At 41.4% G+C, this 24,849-nt stretch overlaps 1 long non-coding RNA gene across 3 annotated transcripts in view; it reads right to left on the bottom strand.

The window, feature by feature from the left end:
* Positions 1-24,849, bottom strand: part of LOC115657222 — a 155,952-nt gene that overhangs the window by 75,270 nt on the left and 55,833 nt on the right. For all 3 annotated transcript variants that reach the window (XR_004001925.1, XR_004001923.1, XR_004001924.1), the window contains exon 2: positions 12,524-12,588. This is a non-coding gene — a long non-coding RNA (uncharacterized LOC115657222). The remainder of the gene's footprint in view (positions 1-12,523; positions 12,589-24,849) is intronic.

The raw sequence follows: 24,849 nt of genomic DNA, 5'->3' as shown, positions 1-24,849 counted from the left end.
ATCTTGATGTGAGTAGCTCCCATTCTTGCAAGCACTGAAGTCAGAAACTGTTGCTCTGTGTGAGTACTAAACCTCGGATTAAGATCAGAACCTGGATTAGAAGAACTGTATTAATAGGCTTCAGATTCTCCTTTGTTCTGAACAGTTCTGTATGTGGACACTCCAATACAGCACAGTGCTGCCAAAACCAGAGCTCAGTATGTGCACACAAAACCAGCTCCAGGGCCCAGTGCTGTAGCCTTTAATTCACATAAGCAGCCACAATGGAGATGTAGAGACTTCTCAAGTAGATAAGGGCTACAAGATCAGGCATCCATATTTTGGTGCTCAAGAACAAAGCTCTTGTTCTGCTGGGACTGGAGGCTCTCAAAATCTAGTGACTTAAGAAAAATGTTCATACTGAATAGCATTTCACCAAGGCCTATAGCAATCTACTTCCTGTTGCTCTACAGGGGGTGTTTGCTGAAATCCAGAACCTACATAATGGAATGGGAGCTTTGCATTTGACTTCAACAACAGCAGGACCACGACCTGGCTGCAGATGTGCACCACATTGAAGATTTATGTTGCAAAGCAATTAGCATGCTGCTTAATATGTATGCATCCCTTAAATACCAGGACACAGAGAGATGGTCTATAATGAGGTTTCGTCTGGACTTTTCCTCCATCACATGTGTTTAGCCTCCAGTTTAGGCTTATTTTGTTGTTTTAGTACGCCACAAAAGGTTAGCCATCTGTCAGGTTATATTTGGCACTAGATTTCTAACACACTTGTCTAATCATTCACAAGGGGAACAGGGGTCATTTCAGTTGATAGGACTTTACCATGGGCATATGGCATTGAACCAACATTGTAGGAATTTAAAATTCCCCTCCTTGTAGGACAGATGGGCACACTGATTACTAGAGATATAATCTAATGCTAGTTGTACTACTAGTGTTAGACCCTTGAACTATTACTAGTTTAGACAGTAGTAAAGCAAAAGAGAAACACATGAAGGGAGAGCAACGAGACAGAACATGGTGGAAGAGAGAGAAGAGAATGAAACAACAGTGGGAAAAAAAAGAGACTAAAATAAAGGGAAGAAGCCACATCACAAGAAAATCCCTGGAAGTAGAAACAGCCTCTTTTCATAAAATCACAGGACTGGAAGGGACCTCGAGAGGTCATCTAGTCCAGCACCCTGCACTCATGGCAGGACTAAGTATTGTCTAGACCATCCCTAACAGGTATATGTCTAACCTGGTCTTAAAAATCCCCAAATGATGGAGATTCCACAACCTCCCTACGGAGGTTCAGTCATAGATACACGATTTAGGCATCAGGAATGGGAGAAGCAATAGGAACAGACTAACAATGGTTTTCATTTTCTCTTTTCTAGTACAGAGAATGTTCCATCAGTTCTGTTCTTGGCCCTGTGCTTTCCACCCCTGTGATTCCACTGCACGGGTTACCTGCCAGAGGCTAAAATATTCTAGCTATTTAGATGATGACTTTTTCTGAGAATTCTTAGTCAAATCCTATTTCTAAATTGTAGAATATTTTGAGATTGGACAGGACTACTTCAATAAATGGCACTGTGAGAAGAAATGGTAACTACATTTTGTTTGTAAGCACAGTGACTTCATTTTCATTTGATTCCGTCCATAGTGAACTTAAACTCATGGCAGGAAGGATGTGGCTTCTCTCTCTGCTCTGTTCTTTTTGGGGAACAGTCTTCCTTAACGGTTTACTCAATAATGGATTAACAAGTAACTTCTTACACATACCTATAAACAGATTCTTCCAATTCATTTAACTTGATATCTGCACACCAAAACCTTCCATAAACTGATCAGGATGCAGCAATGTACTTGAATTTTTAGTTCCTGCCAAAATTAAAACTTACACTGCCCAAGCAGCCTTCCATACTGGCACATAGAAACCTTTTAAAAAGGCCATCAAACCATTATGGGATAAAATGGTATTTCAAATTAATCCTCAAATGGGGGGAGAGTATTTTCATAGGTCCTACTAAATCTACATACCAATTGATTATCTGTTACAAATTCATGTCAGTCCTATAATGATGTCCTAGAGTCCTTAGTCCATATATGTTATAACTGCTCAACCATAACCAATCAGACAAAAAATATTGCACCTTCACAACCAGTTATCCTTATCCCATAATAACTCTCATTGACTTCAGAGGGAGCAGAAATGTGTCTTAAGTAACAAAAACCCCAAGTTCTAGTGAAAACCAAGTCATGAAATGACTTTTCATAACTTCATCAAAGATGGATTAGAAAAACTTGACTGAGGTTCCCTTGCATAATATGGCTACATCACTGGTAAAACCTTGCTTCAGTTTCATGCGCACATGAACTTTTCTACTTAAAAAAAAAAAAAAAAAAAAAAAAAATTATATATATCATTGTGATCTAAATTCATACCTGCCACAATTCTCTACTCTTTTTTTAATTTAACCCTAATCTGCCACTTATGTTCTGTATTTAAACAAAACTTCTTGTACTAGTAAATGCAATACTTCACTGTATTTCATAATTGCCAGTGTTATGATAATAACATGCTATAAAATGCCAACTGAAGCAGCATATTAGTCAAAGGTATAAGGTGGATTTTCTTACTCCTCTACTCCCAATACATGGAACATATGTGTCATGGATTTCTTGGCCAGCGCTTTATTGCACCTTAAATATTTTACCTAACTTTTTAAAATACTGCAGAGTCTAGGGTCCTAGTTTAAATGAAGAAATTTCTCTGACAGAATTTTTATTGATTACTAGTTAAATTTCATATTCTGTGCCAGATTACTTTATTGTATTTTGCCACTTTTCCAGTGGCTTCTTGGGCTAGCACATTCTGATTCATAAAAGAAATATTTTAGAATTATCAATCTATTATTTTGTCACTGGGTTTACTTTGTTCCAAACTTTTGTAAACAAATACTTTTCTAGTTATATTCCATAAACTGTGAAAGCAAACTGGCTTAATAATGAATTTCAGGAGCAATTTTAAGCCCCATTCCTGTAAACACTTTAAAGCACAATTAACTTTAAGCATGAGTGGTGCTTGTTTACGTCAACGGAATTATTCATGTGCTTAAAGTTAACCAAATGTGCAAGTATTTGAAGGATGAGGGCCTTTATCTTTCAGTGTTATTTCTTGTAGTGCTCCTACTTGCATCTCTGCTGTTAGTCATCTGTAACACATGCTTAGCGCCCACAGTGACTTGAAGGATCCTTAAGAGAAAGCTAAGAAAAAAAACAGTTACCTACAGTAACTGTTGTTCTTTGAGATGTGCTGTGCACATATACAGTCCACTGCAGGAGTATGTGAACCCAATGCGCTCGAACTGGAGACTTCTGCCAACAGTACCACGTGTGCCTGCTCTCCTCGTGCATTGAACTGAGGCCATAAATGGGGAATGTCTGCTGCCTCCCTCTCCATTCCTTCTCGCCACTTATGAAATTATTGACCAATATGTCAGGGAAGTTGGGAAGGTCAAGGACCATATATGTGCACAACACATCTCACAGAATGTAGGTAAGTAACCATTTTTTTCTCCTCTGAGTGACTGTGCACATATACATTCCACTGCAGGGGATTCTGTAGCAGTTCCCTTACAGGTGGTGAGACTGTAGGATATCTGGACAGAGACCGTAATACTGACTTGCCAAAGTTAACATCGTCCCTAAAGTTACATACAGATAATCATGCTGGTCTCTGCAGATATCTGTTATGGGAACATTGCTCAGAAAAGCTGAGGAAATACACTGAGCCCTGGGGGAGTGAGAAGTTATTTTCAGTGGAAGAGAGACTTTGTCAAGATCTTAACAGAATTTGATACAGTCAGGGATACAGTGCGAGATATGTTGAGCTATCAATGGTTTGTCTTTGACTCTCTTGGCATAGACTACAAAGGGTGTGCGAGAGGCACTGAATAACTTAGTGCAGTCAACACAGAATACCAAAGTTGTACGGATATACAAAGTGTGAAGTCTTTCAGCCTGAGTCTGACCCTGACTCTTGCTTACTGAACCTGGCTCTTGCGATTCCTCCAGCTCCTGCTCAATAACTACTGTCCCTGAAGTGCAGACTCCAGCCCAGCTGTGACAGCTGGGCCAGACCACCCAAGCCTCAATTCCTACACCACCATGAATGTAAGAAATCCAGATTCACAATGAAGAATCATCGACCAAAATTCTGAATGTACTGATGTTGGTGAGACAGAGTTATAAAATGGATCAATCGCTTTGAACCTATAGTTCCCTAGAGATTTTCATTGTTCTAGAGTTCAGAGTGACAAACTGAAAAACCTAGAGTCCCACAAAAAATTACACACTGTTTTAAAACCACACACAGCATAGAACAGTAAATCAGTCCTTTAAAACTGAGGTTTCAACAGTACTAACATCCCATCTCATGTCTACTGAGCCAACAACTAACATAAGTGGACTAATTTATTGGCACTGCCGATACAAGCACGTGTGGGTCTCACCCCATTCTATTTTCTGTGCCCAAAGGCGCTGATGGAATCTTTATCTTTCCAAGGTTCATATAAAAGCATTCTCCGCAGTTTCAATCCCCTGACAGCATACAACACAGACACTAAGGACACCACAAACCAGCATCTTGGACCCCTGGTGGATTCCCCAACTAGGAGTTGAGGATTTCAGTACGCAGTGTTCCCCTGCACCTCAGGAAAGCATTTACGACAGCTGTGCAGCTCCTAAGATTCACAGGAGAAGCCCTTGGAAGGTATGTTGGACAAGGTCTTCTGATGGCCTCTAGTCAAATATTTCCAAAGTATGGAATTTGCACCCTCTATTGCCAATTATTATTTTTTTTTTATTTTTTTTTTTTTTGCAAAACAGCAGAACTTTGGACTTCTGGAGAAAGAGGCTCCAGGCTGAACTTTGTTACTAAAAAGATATTTTTCCTAACAGAGAATATTTGATATGGAAGCTACCGAAATACAAACATTCCCCTTTTCTCCCCTCTTTCCCCAGAGTTAATTGTCAATTTGCAAATGGAAAAGTTGAGGTGTTGGAGATTCAAGATTTATCTCAATCCCCCTTTCTTCTTGGATACCAGGAAATATTTGAAATAGAACCCTGTGCCCTGAAAGGCTGCAGAGACTAGTTTCACTGCTCCTCTCTGCAGGAGGAAGTTTACCTCTAGGGTAAGCATATTGTTGTGACAGTGATCCTTGAAACAGGCTCAGAGCATGGAGGCAGTGTCAAATGACAACCAGGACCCACTTGTCCATTGTTATCATGCTCCATGCTGATAGAAAGTTTGTGATGGCCCCCAAAGGGGGTGATTGGCAACTGCGTCGGGATATAAAGTGGTTGGTGGTTCTCCAGAGGCACTCAGGAATATTGCTTACGCAAAGATTGGGTATGCTGTGCAGAGGGCTGCACTGGTGGACCAGGTGGACAAGACCTGTGGACCTTCGGGAACTTCTGTGGAGGTTCGTAGACTTGTTGGTTGTAGCACTGCGTATTTCTATAGCATTATGTAGGCAATGGGCAATAAAATGTTTGTTTCAGCACTGGCATATATGTATTATATAGAGAGAGATGCCATGGGATTGCAGGGTGGCTCTATAGTCTTTCAATGACTGTAAGGAATCATCCATTAATACTTAGTCCAGCCTTGAGTGCAAGGGACTGCACTAGATGACCTCTCGAGGTCCATTCCAGTTCTAATGATTCTATGATCTTCTGGTTGAAGGGCAGTAAATTCATCAAAAGGGAGGTCCTCAACTGTGCTCTGTACTTCTCCAGAGAAGCCTGAGGAGTATAACCAGAATTCCCTCCTCAAGACTATTTCAGTCACCGCTGTACGTGAGGACATGTCCGCAGAATAAACACAGCCTCGAGTATGTCCTAGAGACCACCTTGCCCCCCTCCAAAATAGCTTAGAAGCAGGCATGATGCTACTAAGGTAGCTTATCTGCAAAATCTGCCATCTGCCCATAGTTAAAAAAAAAAAATCATATTTGGCCATCAGTGCTATGTAATTTAAGATACAGAACTGGAGGCTGGCTGAGGAAAAGATCTTTCTACCCATAAGGTCTAACTTTCTTGTCAGAGGGGGTGGAGTGTGGATGCTGTTGCCTGCCCCATTCCATAGCAGCCTGGTTCACCAGGCAGAGATGGGAGAACAGAAACAGACCCTTTGGGTGGGAGGGGGAGGGGGAGAGGGCAGACGACATAGTACCTCTTTACCATCACCTTTCGGTGGCGGCACACATGACTGGGCCATGCCACATGGTGTGTGCTGGTTGAAGAATGCCGTTTCTGATTAGTAGGGCCACTCTGGCTGGTATTGATGCATTGATGCTAGTAGTTAGTGCTGACTGTCTTGCATTTCCTCCAATGGAATCTGAAGAGCCTTAGCAAGTCTCCTGAGCAGCTCCTGAAATTGACTGTAGTCGCCCAGTAGAGAAGAGGGGGTCAATGATACAGCCACATCCAGGGACGACAAGGGGAATTTTTCTGGATCTGTCAGTACCAATGGAGCCGAGCTGACTGGCGCATCATCCGGTCCCAGTTCCAAACATCTACTCAATGAAGGATGGGGTGGTGAGACAGGGGATTTCTTCCAGATTGAGCAAGACGGTTCTGAAGATGAATATATGGGCCACAAGCTCCAATATAGCCAACCTGGTTGATCCTGCTGTTGCTGCAGCAATGTCCATAGAGCCGGGTATCAGTGGCTTCTGGGCTGAGGCAAGAGAGGGTACTGTCACGGTGGCGTCGGAACCCTCTGTTAGGGTACGTCTACACTAACCACCAGATCGGTGGGTAGCAATCGATCTATTGGGGATTGATTTATCGCATGTAGTGTAGACGCAATAAATTGATCCCCAATCGCTCTCCTGTCGACTGCTGAACTCCAGCTTGGCGAGAGGTGGGAGCAAAGTCAACGGGAGAGCAGCGGCCGTCGATCCCGCGCCACGAGGACATGAAGTAAATGATTCAAAGTCAATCTAAGATACGTCAACTTCAGCTACGCTATTCTCATAGCTGAAGTTGTGTATCTTAGGTCGATCTCTCCCCCCCCCACCCCCACGCAGTGTAGACCAGGCCTTAGTCATACCTTCAGAATGGAAGCAGCAGACCACTGGTAGTATCCGAATCCTCAGACTCGGAGGAACCAAAGTCCTGTATGAATGGGGGCACTGACGGGGCCGATGGAATGGGGTGTGCTGTAGGAACACAACCAGTGGGCAGCAGATCCAACATAGAAGAAGGGGCCCTCTTAGCAGGTGAATGGACTGGAACAGGTGGAGACATCAACCATTCCAGGACAAACTATTCATGAGGCCCTGAGCACATCCAATTCTCCATAGCATTAACAGCACCCAGTCCACAGAAAGAACCAGGGTCAGTAAGGGGCCCTGCCTTGGGACTGATGCAGAAAGGGTACACAGTTCAGGAACCGGGACCAGCAGATACAGTGAACGATGTGACTTTTTTTTGCTATTGTGGGCCTTGGAATGCACCCCTCCTCCATGGCTAGAGCTCATGGGTGGTGCAGAGTCTTTCTTGGACCTGGAAAACGACTTACTGCCATGCTTATGCGCATGCTTCGATGGTTCATGGTTAGGCCCCAGCACGGGGTCCACAGCACTGGTACCTGCAGAACCCAACTGGGACTCCGTGAAGGGAAGTGCATTCCTGGACTGCTCAGGCTGATGTACTGGGGATGGGGAAGGAGGGGGCTGGTCTTCATCCAGGATCCAACAGTAGCCCCATGGCAAGCTCCATGAGGTGCTTCCTAAGGTGTAGGCCCTAGCCTTCCTGGATAGGGACAGGGAAGGAGCAGCAGATACTGCACCTGGACATGACATGGGCTTCCCCAAAGCAGTACAGACAGCTATGTACAAGAATAGAAACCGTTTTTCTGGAAAATTTGGAAAGTGCATCACCAAGGATGAGAGAAAGGTGGAAGCTCCGACTCGGATGATGTAATGATGAGAAGAAATTGAAGACGCAGTCACTCTATCCCACCCTTTACCACCTCAAGTGAAACCACAAGGCAATGCAAGGTCGCATGCATGGACCGATGGAAGATACTACTTTTAAAAGCTCCAGCTCCAGGAACACAGTGCATGCACATAACCTTCAGCGGAATACATAGGGACCATCACTTGAAGAAATAAACAGATTGTCCCACTGAAACATAACCTGTGACAATTGAAGCAGAATAAATTTCTTGATTTGTTTTACATAGGATATTTCTATTAATAAAACTCAGCATAGCATTTGCCCTTTATGCAACACATCACATTGTTGACTCATTCAGCTGATCATCTACAATAATCTCCAGCTTATTTATGGCCCGCTGCATTCGCCCATTTTATATTTTTCAGTTTGATTATTCCTTCCTTTGTGAATCACGGACTCTCATTTTATTGACTTTTAGACTATTTCTCTATTTTATCAGGGTCATGCTGTATTTCAGTTATAGTCTCCCAAGTACTTATGTTGCCTTCATGCTGGTTTCAGATTCGATTAGTATACTCTCCACTCCACCCAATGGAAATATTAATAAGTAATAATTCTTATGTTTATTGGTGGTACTAACAACAAACTCCTATGGGATCTCATTTAAGATCTCCCAAATTCAAAGAGAACTGTTACTAATTACCGTTGGCATTTGATTTTTATAAAGCTAATTGCAAACACCTTATACAATTATAATTCTTTATAGTTCTCCAATTTCCCTATGAGAATGTAATCTGAAACTATACCAAATGCTTAATTTAAAGTCAAGATGCACTTTGAACGCTGCATATCCTTTCTCAAGTAAGATGGGTAGCCTATTAAATAGCAAAAAAGAAAAGTTAGTCATGATGATCTTATATTGCCAAACCCATATGATCCAGTGATTAGAGAGGAGACAAATTTTGTACTTGACACATTCACAAACTATGTGAGACCTTGAGTAAATATGTACCTACTTCCCTATTCCCGTAGCTGAAGTTGTGTATCTTACATCGAACCCCCATCCCCCCGTCAATGTAAACCAGCCCAGTTAGTTACTTTTGCACAGAGTGTACATTGAATCAAGTTTAAATTAGAAAGGCACAAATTAGAGAAATTATGAGATTTTTGCGTTTTATACTCGTTCCTGACTGAGAATCTTGAAAGGCCACTACACTACTAAAAAAAAAAAAAAAATGGAGGAAAAAAAAACCACAAGTGTTGCTGGATCCTTAAATAGGAGGATCAGACATACTTGGGACTCAGTCCTACAAAGGTACTAAGCATAAGGATCCTGATCAAGCCACATATTGAAGTTTGTGCATTACTATAAATATCTGAGTAGTGCCAGGGATCTGGGAAAAAATCTGTCTGGGGATTGGTCCTGCTTTGAACAGGGGGTTGGATTAGATGACCTCCAGAGGTCTCTTCCAACCCTGACGTTCTGTGATTCTGTGATTTTATGATTAACTTCAATGTGACTAGTCACACGCTGAACATTAGAGATGTACTTTAGCTTAAGTGCTTTGCTGGACTGAGTGTTTGGCACTTAGTACCTTGCAGAATTGAACCCTATATCCATAACCCAAGACAAAGGTGTTTGGGGGGAAAATGAAACTTGTTTTCAGGTCACCTACTATCACTATTTTATCTACAAAGTCCACAAGAAAAATAACTCATATAGTAATACTTACCTTTGGGAAGATGGAAAACTTGTCTTATCTGTCTCTTAATAGTATTAGTATTTGAGTATAATTCTAATTAAAAGATAAGTAACTGTTCTGAAATAGTTGGAATAGAAAATATGTCCCATCTCTGCAGTGAGAGCAGCTCTTACGACAGTACTGAAGACCATTTCTTGATGCTCCACGTAGCAGTTAAGTATCTTTTATTATTACGGAACCAAATAGCATGCCCTTGAGACTGTACAATGCTGCGTTTGATATACTTTGTGGGGAGAGAAAATTAGGACAGAATGCAACGAGATTTCAAATACAGATCTTCTCAGTATTTTAAAATTTAATGAGGTATTAAGACTAGCTTAATATGGAATGAGTCATGTTTTTAAGGGATGCAACAACAGAGCGGTATTTCAAATCTTGGCTAAAAAGATGATGTTCTTAAATAAAAAGAAAGCAGTATTGTTTTCTGGTGGAAAGCAGTTGAGATTAGCAATAAAATTCTGGAGTGAATAGAAAGGTCTGAGGGTATAGCTAGCCTCATGCTTTTGGACAGTGAGTGCCATTCTACCCTGAAAAGTGACTGGGCCAGCATATTGCCTATGAAATACCCATACCCCCATTTTAAGGGTTTAGCTGAGACTTAAGTGGTGCATAGGATTTGCATAGGTCAGGAGTGGGCAATAATTTTTGTAGGGAGGACACTCCACGAATTTTGATAAAAATCATCATGGGCTGCACATTTCTACTATATTAATGGAGGGGATGCAGGGTCTAGGAGGGAGTCTGGGTGCAGGAGGGGGTTCTGACCTGGGGGTGCGAGGTTCAGGCTCTGGCCAGGAGGTGCTTACCACAGAGTCCCCAGCCATCAGCGCAGCAGGGCTCTGGCAGGCTTCCTGCATGCGTGGCCCCATGCTGCTCCCACAGCTGCTGCTGGCATGTATCTGCACCCCCCCTTCGGGGGGGGGCCCTGTGGACCTCCATGCGCTGCCCACACTCACAAGCACCGCCCACTCAGCTGTGAGGATGGTGCTGGGGGCGAGGGCAGCAAGCAGAGCCGCCTCCCCACCAGCCAGGGGCACGCAGAGACACGCCAGCAGCAGCCGGCCACTTCCGGGAGCGATGTGGGGCCACGGCCTGCCTGAACACCCCGCTGCGCTGCGAGACTTTTAGCAGCCCAGAGATCACAAGGTGGCAAAGAGCCTAGTGGACCGGACAAAAATGTTAGATGGGCCGGATCCGGCCCATGGGCCGTATTTTGCCCACCCTGGGTGTAGGTCCTCTGCACAGAGGTGTTTCTCAGAGTTATATTTGCTCCGTTTAACAGCAAGGTAATATTGCATTATGTTTCACTCCTGGTTGTCTTGCCCAGCCAATACAGTTTTCCGTCTTATGCATTATCAACAGAGTTGTTTACTAAATTCAATATCAGGACAAAATCAGTTATATCCGTACAAACTCACTGCCTTTTTTGGTGTTACTAAGCACAAGATGAAGGCAGTGAGGTTGTGAAACTTTAACTAAGGCCATAATTGATTTGCATATCTTTTAATACTCATGATTATACAAAGTGAAGAACCTGGTTCAACTCTCAGAACCCGGGGGAATTTTCAGGGCTCTCAGTTAAAAAAAAACAAAAACAAAAAAAAACACTTTTTTTATTTGTGAACCAAGCATATTTGTCACTTTTCAGGTTAAAGCTACAGGTTATGATTAAAACTGCTGCACTGTGACAAAAGAGGACATCAAAATTACAAGGAAAGCAATCACACATGGAGCTGATCAGAGGTAGAGGCAATAATTTGAAACCCTTTCCCTGGTCCTCACTGCTGTGACTTTCTCCCCTAGCCCTCACTTCTGCTCTCAATCTGCTCAACCACTAAAAAAGCAACAGTAACTTTAAAACAGTCTGCAAAGTTAAACTTGCAATAATCTACAACGCCTGTTAACATTACACAGAGGGAGTGAGAAAATATGACATCAACCTTGCTGCCTATTTCTGTGAGCAAAGAGTAACCTCACCAGTTTTATGCTGGCAAATGTGTTGAAATAAGAAACCGCTGGCACTGCATAGCTTTTTAACAAGAGAAGCTGTTAGTATTGAAATGAACTTTCAAAAGCATGCTACTGCGGGTAGTAGAATATCTAGCCAAATCAACCACTTGCCCATGCCCTTGGTCAGAAGTAAAAACAGGAAGTTACCAACAGTGTGAAGATACTAATAAAAGGTTATCAAATTAAACTATTTGTTGAAAACAAAAATATGTTGCTATATTTGTCCACAGGATTAAATCTGGAAATACTTGTAAATTCCTTTGTAAACTGGTATAAAGCTTTGGTTTTTGCTGCAGATAATTCTACTTGCATGCTAAAACTAAGCCCTGGTCTACACTACAGGGCTACGACGGACAGAAGATGCCTAGTGTCAACCTAGCTGCAGAAGCGTCCTCACTTAAATTCGGCTCCCGCCAATGTAAGTGCCTCCACAAGTGGCGTAGCATCAGAGTTGATATAATTAGGTTGACAGCGTCAGTGTAGAACTGCGTTGCTTACGTCAACTGTTACTGGCTTTCAGGAGCTGTCCCACAATGCCCCACACTGACAGTATAATCTATACAAGTGTTCCTGTTGAGCACACGCACCTCCGGCACAAGGAGTCAAATACTGTACACAAATAAGCGATTAATAACTGCAGTGGCTGTATGCTGACACAAGTTAGGTTGTTATAATTTTATAGTGGAGACATGGCCTAAGACTTTCAAAAACATGATTTACAGTATAAGATTGGCTTACAACGGTACTGGAAGGCCTACTTTTTTGTAGGCCGTTAAAATTGTATTTACCATTGGCAGTGCATTGATGTAGGGAAGTTCTCCTGTCTGCTGCCTCCAGTCACAGGAAGATGATGCTGAGAAAGAAATGGAGAGACAAATAAAAGGATAAGATTTAACATTTAAAAGCAGATGTGCTAACAAAATAAAACACAGATTAAAAACCAGTATCAGTTGTGGGACCAGATGGCTCAGGGGATCAGTAAGGGACACCAACGTTTTCACCTCAGAATGTATATACAGACTAAATCAGCAGTGATTAGGCGTGGTAATAACAAGAAGAATTAGTTTCCCTATCAGTCCTGTTGCAGGTGTCCACATCATAAATATTACCCTTGCAGAGGTACAGAATTTATGACTAAATAACTATGGGAAATGAACTGTCTTATGTCATTAGGCCACTGGACACTTGCATCCACATTCAGTGGAAATCCACATAGACAAGGATACATCCTTGAGAAGCTTATAGCTGGACCGTGCCTTTTGATATATTTATCCAGAGACGAGTTCTTAGATGTTGGCATTCTTATTGCCCATGCCAAACCTGTTCCAGGAATAAAAGACTTCAGAGGAAATTGATATTTATGTAGCACCTTTTGTAAGCACTAAAACAAAAAAAAATCCTTCCATTGATTTGATTGTAGAACATTCATCTTGAATGTTTAATTGGGGTTGGAAGAGGCAAATTATAAATTTTCCTAAGGCATACATTACATTAGTCAATATAAGTATGCACATTTAGAAGAACGTGCAAAGCAGTTAAATTTACCAAGCTGTACAATAACTTAGAAAATTGAGGAAGTCAGTTTATGTTAGCTGCATGGATACATTTGAAGAAAAACGTTATAAAAATCCTGCAGGTAGGACATTCAAGAGCAGACTTGTATTGAGGCAGATTTTTTTTTTTTTAAGTCTACCAGCCTTAATGTGTCTTTTTAAATAAAATTAAAAAAAAAAATTGACTCCATTTCCTGTTCTCTAAATGAATGTTTTTAAAGCCACAAAACTCAGTAATAATTATTGAGTAATAATTAGCTCATCCAGAGGTAGAAGAAAACTGCAAAACAGTAATTCTCAAGCATGTGTTTGATATCCAAATAGCTGCTCACTCCAGCCATGTTCATGCCCCTTTTTATTCACTACTTACAAACGAATTTTTGTTCACATAAATGGTTGGAGAGGGGCTGCTCTCCATTTGAATATCTGTGTTTGCAAGATTTGCTATTGGCTATTTAAAAAAAAATTAAAAAAAAAATCAGTCACTCGATCAGAGAGCAGAAACAACATCATGTGACTTAGGGTGACCAACCATAATGGGTAACAAAAAGTCTGCAAATTTCCCACAAACTAAAATTTGTTCACATGAATTGTTTGATTAATTATTAGCAACAAACAACTGAATTTGTAAAAGTTCATTCACCCACAGAAAAATTGTTCATTAATCCTTGAAAAAAATTGACCAAATTGGTCAAATAAGTGGTCTGTCATGAAAATGTCAAACAACTCTATTCAAAAACAAGCATCCTGTGCAGCAGAAATTAATGAGTTTACACTATTCCCAGAACATTTTACAAGCTATCCATAAATACGCATCAAAGAGAAATGTAACCTTCATAATGCAAGTATATGGAGGCGCCACAAAGGATGAGAATGAATGCAAAATATGTTGGGAATTCAAATATTTGCAAATATGCTGTTTCTTCTTTGCTTAGTTGCATTAGTAATGCAGAAATTATCGGAATCAAAAGAGGAAAAAATCCACTTGTTAAGTGGTATGATTTTTTATGTGGGAAAAGTGCGTGTATCTTTTTACACAGCTAGAGCCTCATATTAGGACAGAAAAGAAATCTTCATCACATCACTCAGCATAAACAATATATAGACACATTACTTGCCTATAATTGGAGTTCTCTAAAAGATACAGAGACACATGCTGTTAGATCATTATGCTTACTTTGAAAGCAGACTAAATCACTTCAAGGTTTTGTTCATAATGGAATACGTTGGTGGACAGTGAAAGATGATAAAATCCAGCTCTGTAGCCTAGTTATAGGTGCAACACATTTTGTATTGTTTTATTTATGAAGATAGTAGAGTTGTGAGGAAACAGATAAAAACAGTCAGATACAAAAAGAGAGGCTTTCTTCAGCCTAAGTTAGTTGCCAGGATTGCCTCTCTCCAATTCCTTCCTTTCCCAGTATTCATTTCAGAGAGCAGTTCTTAAGGTCAAAGCTATAGAGAGAAAGCTCTCACTCTGCTCTGTGGGAGGGGCTTTATGCCATAACTGTCGTCATCGTCCATTTTAAATCTAAACACAGTCCTGACAAATTGAGCAGCTGAAAGCAAATGAGTTACAAAAGAACACAGAATAGGAAAAGAAAACAAAAAAGGCGACTAAGTAGGGCAAATAAAAAGTGAGCTCTCAGAAGTATTTCAGGACTCCGTCATAGCCTTTCCCCTAGTTTGTCAAACCCATAATTCAAACAGGAAAGATAATCTGCCACTAATTTTGCTTACCAGGACAATGAAGAATGGTAAAGGCGCAGAGCTGTAGAGCAAAGAACCTCCACCTAAGCCTGGGATTATACTCCTTCACAGAAAGTAGCCACTCAGTGACAGGTCTCCACACTGAACACTCGCTCACACAAGGAAGTAATCTCTCAGACTATCCAATATCCACTTATTTGCCATATATTCACTTTTGATGATAGCAAACCCAGCATTGGAAGCAAGGAGGACTGGCAGTTTTTCTCCATTCTTTTCCTGCATTAGCAGTACTTCAAATAATACAGCGGATAACCAACAACTTCACAGGCAGATCAGTGTAACATCCAGACCTTTCAGGACTAGATCACCGCATGGGCAGTTTTTCATCCCTGGGAGAACTACTTCCCAATCCTTAAATTGCAATGTCAAATGTATGAAACTCACTTATCTGAAACCCCCTTTCTTCAGTATCTCAACAGGGTCATATCTCCTGCTGCAGTCAGGAGATGTGACCATGGTTCAGGTAATAGGAAATTTCAGAAAAGCGAGTATTGGATAATTCAGTGAGAAGCATCCTTTAGCTAAATTGATCAGGCTAAGCAAAAATGCTTTAACTAAGGACATCTAAAGAACAACTGTAAATCTATAGATGTGTATGTAAAATTGTATACCTCTGATTATTAGGGTTACCAGGTGTCTGGTTTTCCACCAGAATGCCTGGTCAGAAAGGGACCCTGGCAGCTCTAGTCAGCACTGCTGACCAGGCCGTTAAAAGTCTGGTCGGCAGTGCTAAAGCAGGCTAGTCCCTACCTGTCCTGGCTCCACATTGTGTCCTGGAAGCAGCCAGCAGCAGGTCCAGCTCCTAGGCAGGGGTGAGACAGGGCTCATCGTGCTGCCCCTGCCCCGAGTACAAGCTCCACACTCCCATTGGCCGGGAACCACAGACAACGGGAGCTAGGGGATGGGGCCTGCGGGCAAGAGCAGTACGCAGAGCCTCCTGGCCCCCCTGCCTAGCAACTGGACTTACTGTTGGCTGCTTCCAGGCGCAGTGTGGAGCCAGGACAGACAGGAAGCCTGCCTTAGCCCTGCTGTGCCACTGACTGAGAGCCGCACAAAGTAAGCCCACACCCCAACCCGAGCCCCAACCCCCATGCCCCAATCCTAAGGCCCCCCCAACCCCGAGCCCTCTCCAACAGACCAAACCCCTCATCCCCAGCCCAAAGCCCACAGTCCAGCCAAAGCCCTCATCCCCTCCCACACCCTGAACCCCTCATTTCTGGCCCTACCCCAGAGCCTGCACCCACAGTTAGAGCCCTCACCCCAATCCCCTGCCCCAGCCCAGTGAAAGCGAGTGAGGGTGCGGGAGAGCAAGCCACTGAGGGAGGAGGAAATGTAGTGAGCAGGAGATGGACCTTGGGGAAGGGACGGGACTAGGATGTTCAGTTTTGTGCAATTAGAATGTTGGCAACCCTACTGATTATAGTCCTTTCTCCATACATGCTTCTTATGTTGCTTGTCTTCTTAGATTTTAAGTCCTTTGGGGAAATGTCTATATATATTATTGTGTCTCTCTACAGCATCTACTACGATGAGGCCTTGATTCTGATTGAAGCCTCTGGGTGCTACTGCAATGTAAAGGGTAAGTAAATAATAATGGAATAAAGTTCATTTCTTTAACTGTTGTATTAGTGATACAGGTAAGGGGATTTGATTTATTAAATGCATTTTTTAACTTGACATTGCCCCTTTTAAAAAGGGCCTACAAGAACAATGACAAAAAATCAATCACCTTTTGTTTGGCACAGCCCAACCACCAAATGCATTAAAATATAAAGTAGCTGGTTCAGCTATAAGAAAACAAAACAAGGTAAATTGAAAGGGTTAAGTGTTACAGCACCCCTACCACAGTAAGAGACCATCACTGTGTCTGATCAAAAACCAAAGGGTCCATTGAGCCTGTTTAACTCCCACTTGTGTTAATTAGTTGACCCCAAACTTTGAACATGAGTTTTCTAGATGTCTATATTGCCTTTTAAAACTACTCTGGGTTTATGGTTTTTTGTTTTTTTAAATCTGTAACTGAGTCCTTGAGGACCAAGTTTTCAGAGTGAAGATACCTTCTTGGAAAGCTTTCACAATCTTATTCCAAATTATCCCACTGCCATTTGTTAATTTGATGCATGCCTTTAAAGACCAAACTGCAGGTGACTGTCACTATTTATTTTATTATACTTTAGAATATCTATCCTATTATCAGTATCACTGCTTATCATGCAATTTGGACCAGGTAACTAATACCAATAGCAACTTAAATTACACAAAGCGAATGAATGACAAAAATCTCTCCAAAAGTGTCACACAGTAAATGAAATAATGTAAGGTTGAAACAAACTGGCTTTAAGTTTATGCCCTGTATACACTACAAGTGAGATTTTTAAAAGCACTCAGCATTAGGCTAACTGCTTCTGTTAAAGTCAGCTGCAGCGGGAGCAGATTAAGGTCACTATTTAATGCTTCTGAAAAAGCCCACCTTACAAGTGCAACTGTTTTTGGAGTTTTGTTTTGGGTTTTTTTGTAGCTCATTGACCTAATTCAACAAATACTGTTGAGTTGTGTCTACACAGCAGCTTCCTTTACAACAAAATGATGTGCTTACTGTTCTGTCTGCTGACCTAAATAAATATCAGTACATTCTGGGAAGCTATCCCCCAATGCTTCACCAGGGAAAAAAATATCAAGAGGTTATTTACACAGAGCAGCAGGAATAACAGCACAAGGAGTAATGAACTCTGAGATATGCTGCAGAGACAGCTGGAAGAAAGGAGCTCCAACCAAACTGGTCACACAAACATGCTTAAAAAGTCCTATCTACACTGCCAAAAACAGTATGCCAACCCAGTTAAAGAAAGACAACTACATGCCAGCCTAGGCTGCTGCTATGGTGATGCACTCTTAGATGCCATGGTTACCAGCAAGTGTTAATCATGTTGCATGTGGATAAAACCACAGTTAAAGCCAATCACGTCACCAAATGACTACACACTTGGTTAAAAATGTGCAGTGTATATGCAGCTTTGTACTACTCCTTTAACATAGTTCTGTTTCCAGCCTAACCCATTGGCAGAACAATGATTTTCCAAAGCTAGCTGTCAGAGTGCTTAACCATTCAGTCTACAAACACTCTCCCCTCATCCATTTCACAATGGATTCTACATGGAAGAAGGTAGGATCAGTTCTACTGCTAAAACACTGAATTTAGTGTGGATAATAAGAAGATCGGTTCTTCATTTGAACTTGTGCTCATGTTTTTTTCTTCTAATCCTTTTAGGAATATATTGTTTACATTTCAGTTGGAGATGCTGCTTTCAAAGATTTCTATATTGCTTGAGTTTTCACAAGAAAAATTTACTCATTCAATTTTGTTCTTTGTGGACTACAAAAGTCTTACATACCTGCTAGACTCTCCCTTGATGTATTGCTTTTTTCCAGCTATAGTACTTGGAATGGGAGCCACAACCAAAATGAAAATACAGTTAGGTACAGATATTCCTCTACTCCCCACCCACTAACTAAGCTGCAGAATCATTCAGAACAGAATTTTAATTGTCCCTAAAGCGAAAAACACAGCAAAAACATGTTTGATGACAGGTAGCAGAACAGTGTAGACAAATGAGTCAGAGTGAGATTATATTTAAAGAAAACCCAGAACAATGAAATCCATAGGAATAAGGAAGCAAAGAAGCTAGCTACATGGCAGGTGTGAGAGTGCTGGAAGAGAAACAGTCTTGATCAGACCCAACAGCAACATAATGCACGAAAGCAATCTTCTGTCAATATCAGTTAATGTGTAACACTTGGAAATTAGAGGAAAGAATAAATGGAGTATATGCGGCAGGAGCTACTTTGCACCATAGTTCACCTACTATTTATTTAAATGAAATTCACTGAATTTCAGCTGAGACCATCTGTTATCACCATCCAAGGTCTGAACATCACATGAAATACATTTAGGTTCATCACTGATATTGTCAGATCAAAAAGAAGATGCACTTCTGAGTGGTTCTTAACTTTCTCATTTCACTTGGAGACGGATCTATATTTTTCATTCCACCTAATTCCCCTGCCCAAAACACGGAGTAAAATATCCTCTATAATAGTGCTACTGAAGGGAGTTTGATAACATCTACTTCATAAGGGTAAATTCATGTTTATAAAGCACTTTGAAATATTTAGATGAAAGGCATATAGATGTGCAAAGCATTATCATCAGTGCCAAAAAGTGGCTACATTTTATCTCAGCATTGAGCAGTCTTCAGTAGTCTTATTTTATACCCTAGACTCGGATACTGAATTAAAATTCACTGCTGGAGAATTAATCAGAGAGGATACTAATAAAAATCAGGCCAGTGCACACAATGGGTCTCCAGCAGACCATGATCTCAAAGCAGCAAAAAAAAAAAAAAATCAACCAGTAAATTGTGTAGAAACAGCTTACCTCACCCTATGTAGTATTTGGGGACCATTCAAGCCATAAGATCATCAAGAATTTAACACACATACGTACAAATCTGAACTGAAAAAGCAAACAAAAGGTACATCCATAAAGACCAAAGCATACTAAGGGAATTATTTTTTCAGGAAATTCCATTTCATAGGAGAACAGTTACAGGTTTTCCACCTGCTTCCAGCTTTGCTGGGCAGAATCAGAATCAGCTTTAGCTTTGTGACAGTCCCTTGTTTCACCATGAAGAGCCTACTAAGAGGTGCAGCTAAGCCACTGTAGTATGCACTGGAGACATTTGCTACAGCAAAGGAAGGGTTTTTTCTCCAGCCTTGTAGTAAATTCATCCTCTCAGGAGGTGGTAGCTGGGGACCCAGTGGTGTCTTTACTGGGACTTAGGTTGACTTAACTGTGTCTCTCAGGAGTGTGAATTTTTCACACCCCAAGGGATATAACTAGGTCAAAACTAAATTTTACATGTTGATCAGGCCTTAGATAACTTTCACAGCTGGATGGAGTTGGATATCTTTTTTCTCCCCCAATCACCATGATCTGTTTGTTGGAAACCAATAGCAGCAAGATTACTAGGCCTTTCTGAACAGCCCTGAGCCTGGAGATTAGGAATGGCATTGAACAGAGCCACAACAGCATCTCTGGCTATGGTACCATCTTCATTGCTGCCATTTTTTACTAAGTGATGAATGACTTGGTCATTGCCATATATATATTTACACACACACACACACACACACTTTTTGGGTGCTAGGGATAAAATAAACCTGAACTTGGAGGTTCACAATAACCCTGCTGAAGAACCATACTGGATTATCTCTAGAACTAGAATTCATAGTGGGGCAATAGTACCACTATAGTTAAACAGTAAATTAGTTTGAAGTTTAACAGCGAATTTTACTTAAATGCACTAAAATCCACATGGATTCTCAGATTGTCTTGAAAATTGCTGTGCTTCATGGGGGCCCTGGGGTAGGGCCAACTGATCAATTTTGAAGATGTCTGAGCAAGGGACTGCTTAAAAAAAAAATCACGTGGCATCTAAATCACAGATTATCAGGGTTGGAAGGGACCTCAGGAGGTCATCTAGTCCAACCCCCTGCTCAAAGCAGCACCAATCCCCAACTGAATCAGTCCAGCCAGAGCTTTGTCAAGCCTGACCTTAAAAACCTCTAAAGGAAGGAGATTCCACAACCTCCCTAGGTAACCCATTCCAGTGCTTCACCACTCTCCTAGTGAAAAAGCTTTTCCTAATATCCAACCTAAACCTCCCCCACTGCAACTTGAGACCATTACTCCTTGTTCTGTCATCTAGTACCACTGAGAACGGTCTAGATCCATCCTCTTTGGAACCCCCTTTCAGGTAGCTGAAAGCAGCTATCCAATCCCCCCCTCATTCTTCTCTTCTGCAGACTAAAAAATCCCAGTTCCCTCAGCCTCTCGTCATGTGCTCCGGCCCCCTAATCATTTTTGTTGCCCTTTGCTGGACTCTTTCCAATTTTTCCACACCCTTCTTGTATTGTGGGGCCTAAAACTGGACACAGTACTCCAGATGAGGCCTCAACAATGTCGAATAGAAGGGAATGCTCACATCCCTCGATTTGTTGGCAATGCCCCTACTTATACATCTCTGCTTAATCAGTTCATTTCTGTGAAAGCTCTTGTTTCTTCAGAAACTCTTCTGTGAGGGATACTCACTGAGTGATGTACTCACATAGTGGCTTAGTTCTGCCCCTAGAATTTAAGGGCCACAACTTTAACTCCTCTCCTCTGAAGTGCTGCATTCTGTGCATTCAACCCGCCTTTCACTTAGTGTCTGGGGCCACAATGGGAATCACAGTGCAATACTTTATATACAAGATATATGCAATGATGTGCTATAAAGTGAACCAGACATGAAACAACACAGAAGCTGTGACTGTATGAAAACGATTATTGTTCTGGTAGTGCAGGAAGTCTCTCCAAATTAGTCAAACAGCAGCGCTGAGCACTGTGACTAATAGCATGGACTGTGCAGTTACACCTACCTGTCACTCAATCAACACAAGAGTCACATAGAATCTTAAAGTGCTGTAGTTTTGTGAGAAGGACCTGAAGGAAATGTCAGACTCTAGAAAAATTTTAGTCTCAATACCATTTTTGAAACACAAACCTCCAATGATATTCCCCCACCCCACAATCCACCTCCACAAACAGCTATAGAAAAATGAGGCAGCACATAGAATCATAGAATATCAGGGCTGGAAGGGACCTCAGGAGGTCATCTAGTCCAACCCCCTGCTCAAAGCAGGACCAATCCCCAGACAGATTTTTGCCCCTGAGCCCTAAATGGCCCCCTCAAGGATTGAGCTCACAACCTGGGTTTAGCAAGCCAATGCTCAAACCACTGAGCTGTCCCCCTGAGGGATGTTTCTCAAGACCTGTGGTAACAGGGGAATGGGAGGAAAGGCACATCTGAGATTGTCTGTCCACGACAACAGGAGAGCATGGTCCTGGAAGCTGTCACCTATTGCTCCTCTCGAGAAGTACAAGTGAAGCTTCCTGTTCATTTCAACTACAGAATATTTAAAATGATACTCTAAACCCCAAAACACACTTTTGTAGATCTTATTTACCCCCTGTTAAAATGGAAATCCTGCAGTAACCATAACTGTGGTGGCACTATCACTCCACCACATTCGGGTAAGCAAAAGGTAGAGTTGGTGATGCAAATCGGGGACATTTGGTCAAGGAGTTCAGCAGATAAAAGCCCTTACAGGGGGAACTGTAACAATCAAATTGCTCTAAAATCAACAGATTGGCTTAAATCTATGCCACACAGGCTGGTTTAGAGTTTGGGATGCAAAACTGGGGGGGGTATTATTCCCCAACGTACAGCTCCGCACAATGAGCTTCTTTTAATTTTCAACATGCTCTAAAATCCACATCCATAGCGCGATTATCCTGGATATTAGTCTGGCAGAACAGGGGCAGAGGTAAACTTCTGTGTCTAAATTTGAAGTCATTTGGTCAAAAAGGTTCCTGAGATACAACTTTCTACACTCAGTAAGGAAATTATTTTAATATTCAAAATGCTCTGAAATCCATTTGACTCAGTGAGATTGGCTTGAAAATTGATATTCCACAACAACTTCGGTGGCAAAATAAGATCGCCAATGATGGATACAGACTGAACATCCACACACACCATTTTAAGAACCTAGCGTGAGGTTGTTCCAGATGGTACTCCATCTGCAAGTAGGCTACTTCTATTTGGGATATGCCTTGATGAACAGGATTCCGTAACAATGGCTGAGGTATACTTCGGAGAGAGGTCGGAGGAGAACACCTACTGAGATTAGTGAATCTGTTAACACTTCTCCAAGCTATTGTGCTGTTAGGCTGTATTAATTTCCAGGAAGAGTTCTGATTCATCTCAGAACATCCCATGGAGATGAATGAGTCACTTCATACCTCTGCAATCCTTCAGTTAGATTCTCTTGCAGCTATGCAGATGGCTTTGTGGCTTCTTCGGAGTCAGGAGTCCACAATTCTGCCCATTAATTCCTATTGAAGGAAATCATCTTGGTTCAGTGTTCCCTGTGTGGGAAGGGAGAATGTCCTGGATGGTATGCTGGTGACCTTTGTATCCACTGGGCTACTGTGCCTGGATACTAGCCACATAAAAAGAAAAAGCGCTACCTGGAAAGGAGCAAGAGGAGCTATCCTCTTTGTTTGCCTGACACATGGGTACTGGCCTACAATACTTGCAAAAATCTCTGGTCACTGGCATTGTACCACGTGGGTGGCTTCTCCTGCAGAGTCAGAAGGTGCTTATTAATTATATTTATAGCATCTCAACTGTGTTGATCTTCTCCTGATATAGGAACAAATTTATCTCAACAGACTGGTGAAAGAAATATTACACATTTTGTAATCATTCAAAGTACCACACTAGAAAGATGTTCTCAAATTAAAGTTGAATGCTGAAGTCAATATATGCATTTTGCTCCCACTGAAAATATTGCCAAATGAATGATACATCATCCTTCCACTACTGTAGATGCACCATTCAACCAGCAGTCGTCATTTCAAAACAAGTTGTTTTATATGTATATAAAAATAGACTCTTAACCGAAGAACTCCATGTTTGATCACAGTTCCATTTATTATGTTGCTTCACCTAAAAACATTTTTACTATTGCTAGAGGAAAGTTCCCCCATTTCCTCTGTGAATATTTCCCCACCCCGCCACCCCATCAGATTTAACAAAGCTACCATTTTGCCTTTGAGAAATTACGAAACCCTAAAAGGGGAAGTCCACAGGGTCAACAGCTATACAAGAAATATTACAAGCAAAAATACAAACAAGCCAAAAATCATAACGAGTGTTGGTACTGAAATAAAAAAAAAAATCTGTATAATACTGTTTTTACTGTGACATACTGAACAGGAATTTGAAACAAGAGAACGTAGAGTGTTCAGGACTGTATTTACAATCATGCCACTCAATTTCAACAGTTTATTCCCAAAAGAACATTGGCCTATAGACAGTAAGTTTTCGTCAGCAAAAACAATCAGCAGTTCCTTACAAGTTCCTTCTAGGAAAGCTGTTCTGTTCTCAATCTTATCACCATGGTAACTTGACTGAATGCTCTCCTCAGAGTCTCACCTTTCCACTCCTACTTTCTGTTTTGGTTTTCATTAGAGTTCATCATAAAAGATTACACAATCTTATTTTTCACTGTAACATGTTTCCACCACTAATGGCAGAGTGCATTCTAATGTCATCAAGAGTGACTGGAATTTAATTTTATTTAACCTGTTCTGAGTATAATAGCTTTGATTCACCACTTTCCAAAGTACTGTACTTAGAAAAGCTGAGCAATGTCAGGCACATTACCTACATTTTTTTCTAAAACAAAAAACAGTCAATATAGTATAGGCTTAGCTGCCACATCTTGCATTTATCAACGCACAGATTGTCAACATGTTGATTTTTTTTAAAAAAAAAAAGAGCAATATAAGCACAAGTCTTGCTGTTATCTTATCAAGCCCTTAATGATCTACGCCTGGGATACTGGGAAGCTTCTAGTAAGGATGGGGCAAGGGACAATTAAAAAAATATATTTAACAGGTCTAGAGATCCAGGAGGAAGAGGAACTAAGTGTATGTCTACACTAGAAACTTCAAAGCGCTGCTGTGGGAACACTCTCGCGGCAGCGAGCATTGGGAGAGAGTTCTCCCAGTGCTCCTGGTAATCCACCTCCATGAGGAGATTAGCTCCAAGTCGGGGCCCATCTACACTAGTGCTTTAAAGTGCTCGGACTTGCTGCACTCAGGGGAGTGATTTTTCACC

Source organism: Gopherus evgoodei, chromosome 9, assembly GCF_007399415.2.
Source record: "Gopherus evgoodei ecotype Sinaloan lineage chromosome 9, rGopEvg1_v1.p, whole genome shotgun sequence".
NCBI lineage: Eukaryota > Metazoa > Chordata > Testudines > Testudinidae > Gopherus > Gopherus evgoodei.
Note: the sequence above shows the minus strand (reverse complement) of the source record. Positions and strands in the feature narration are given on the sequence as shown.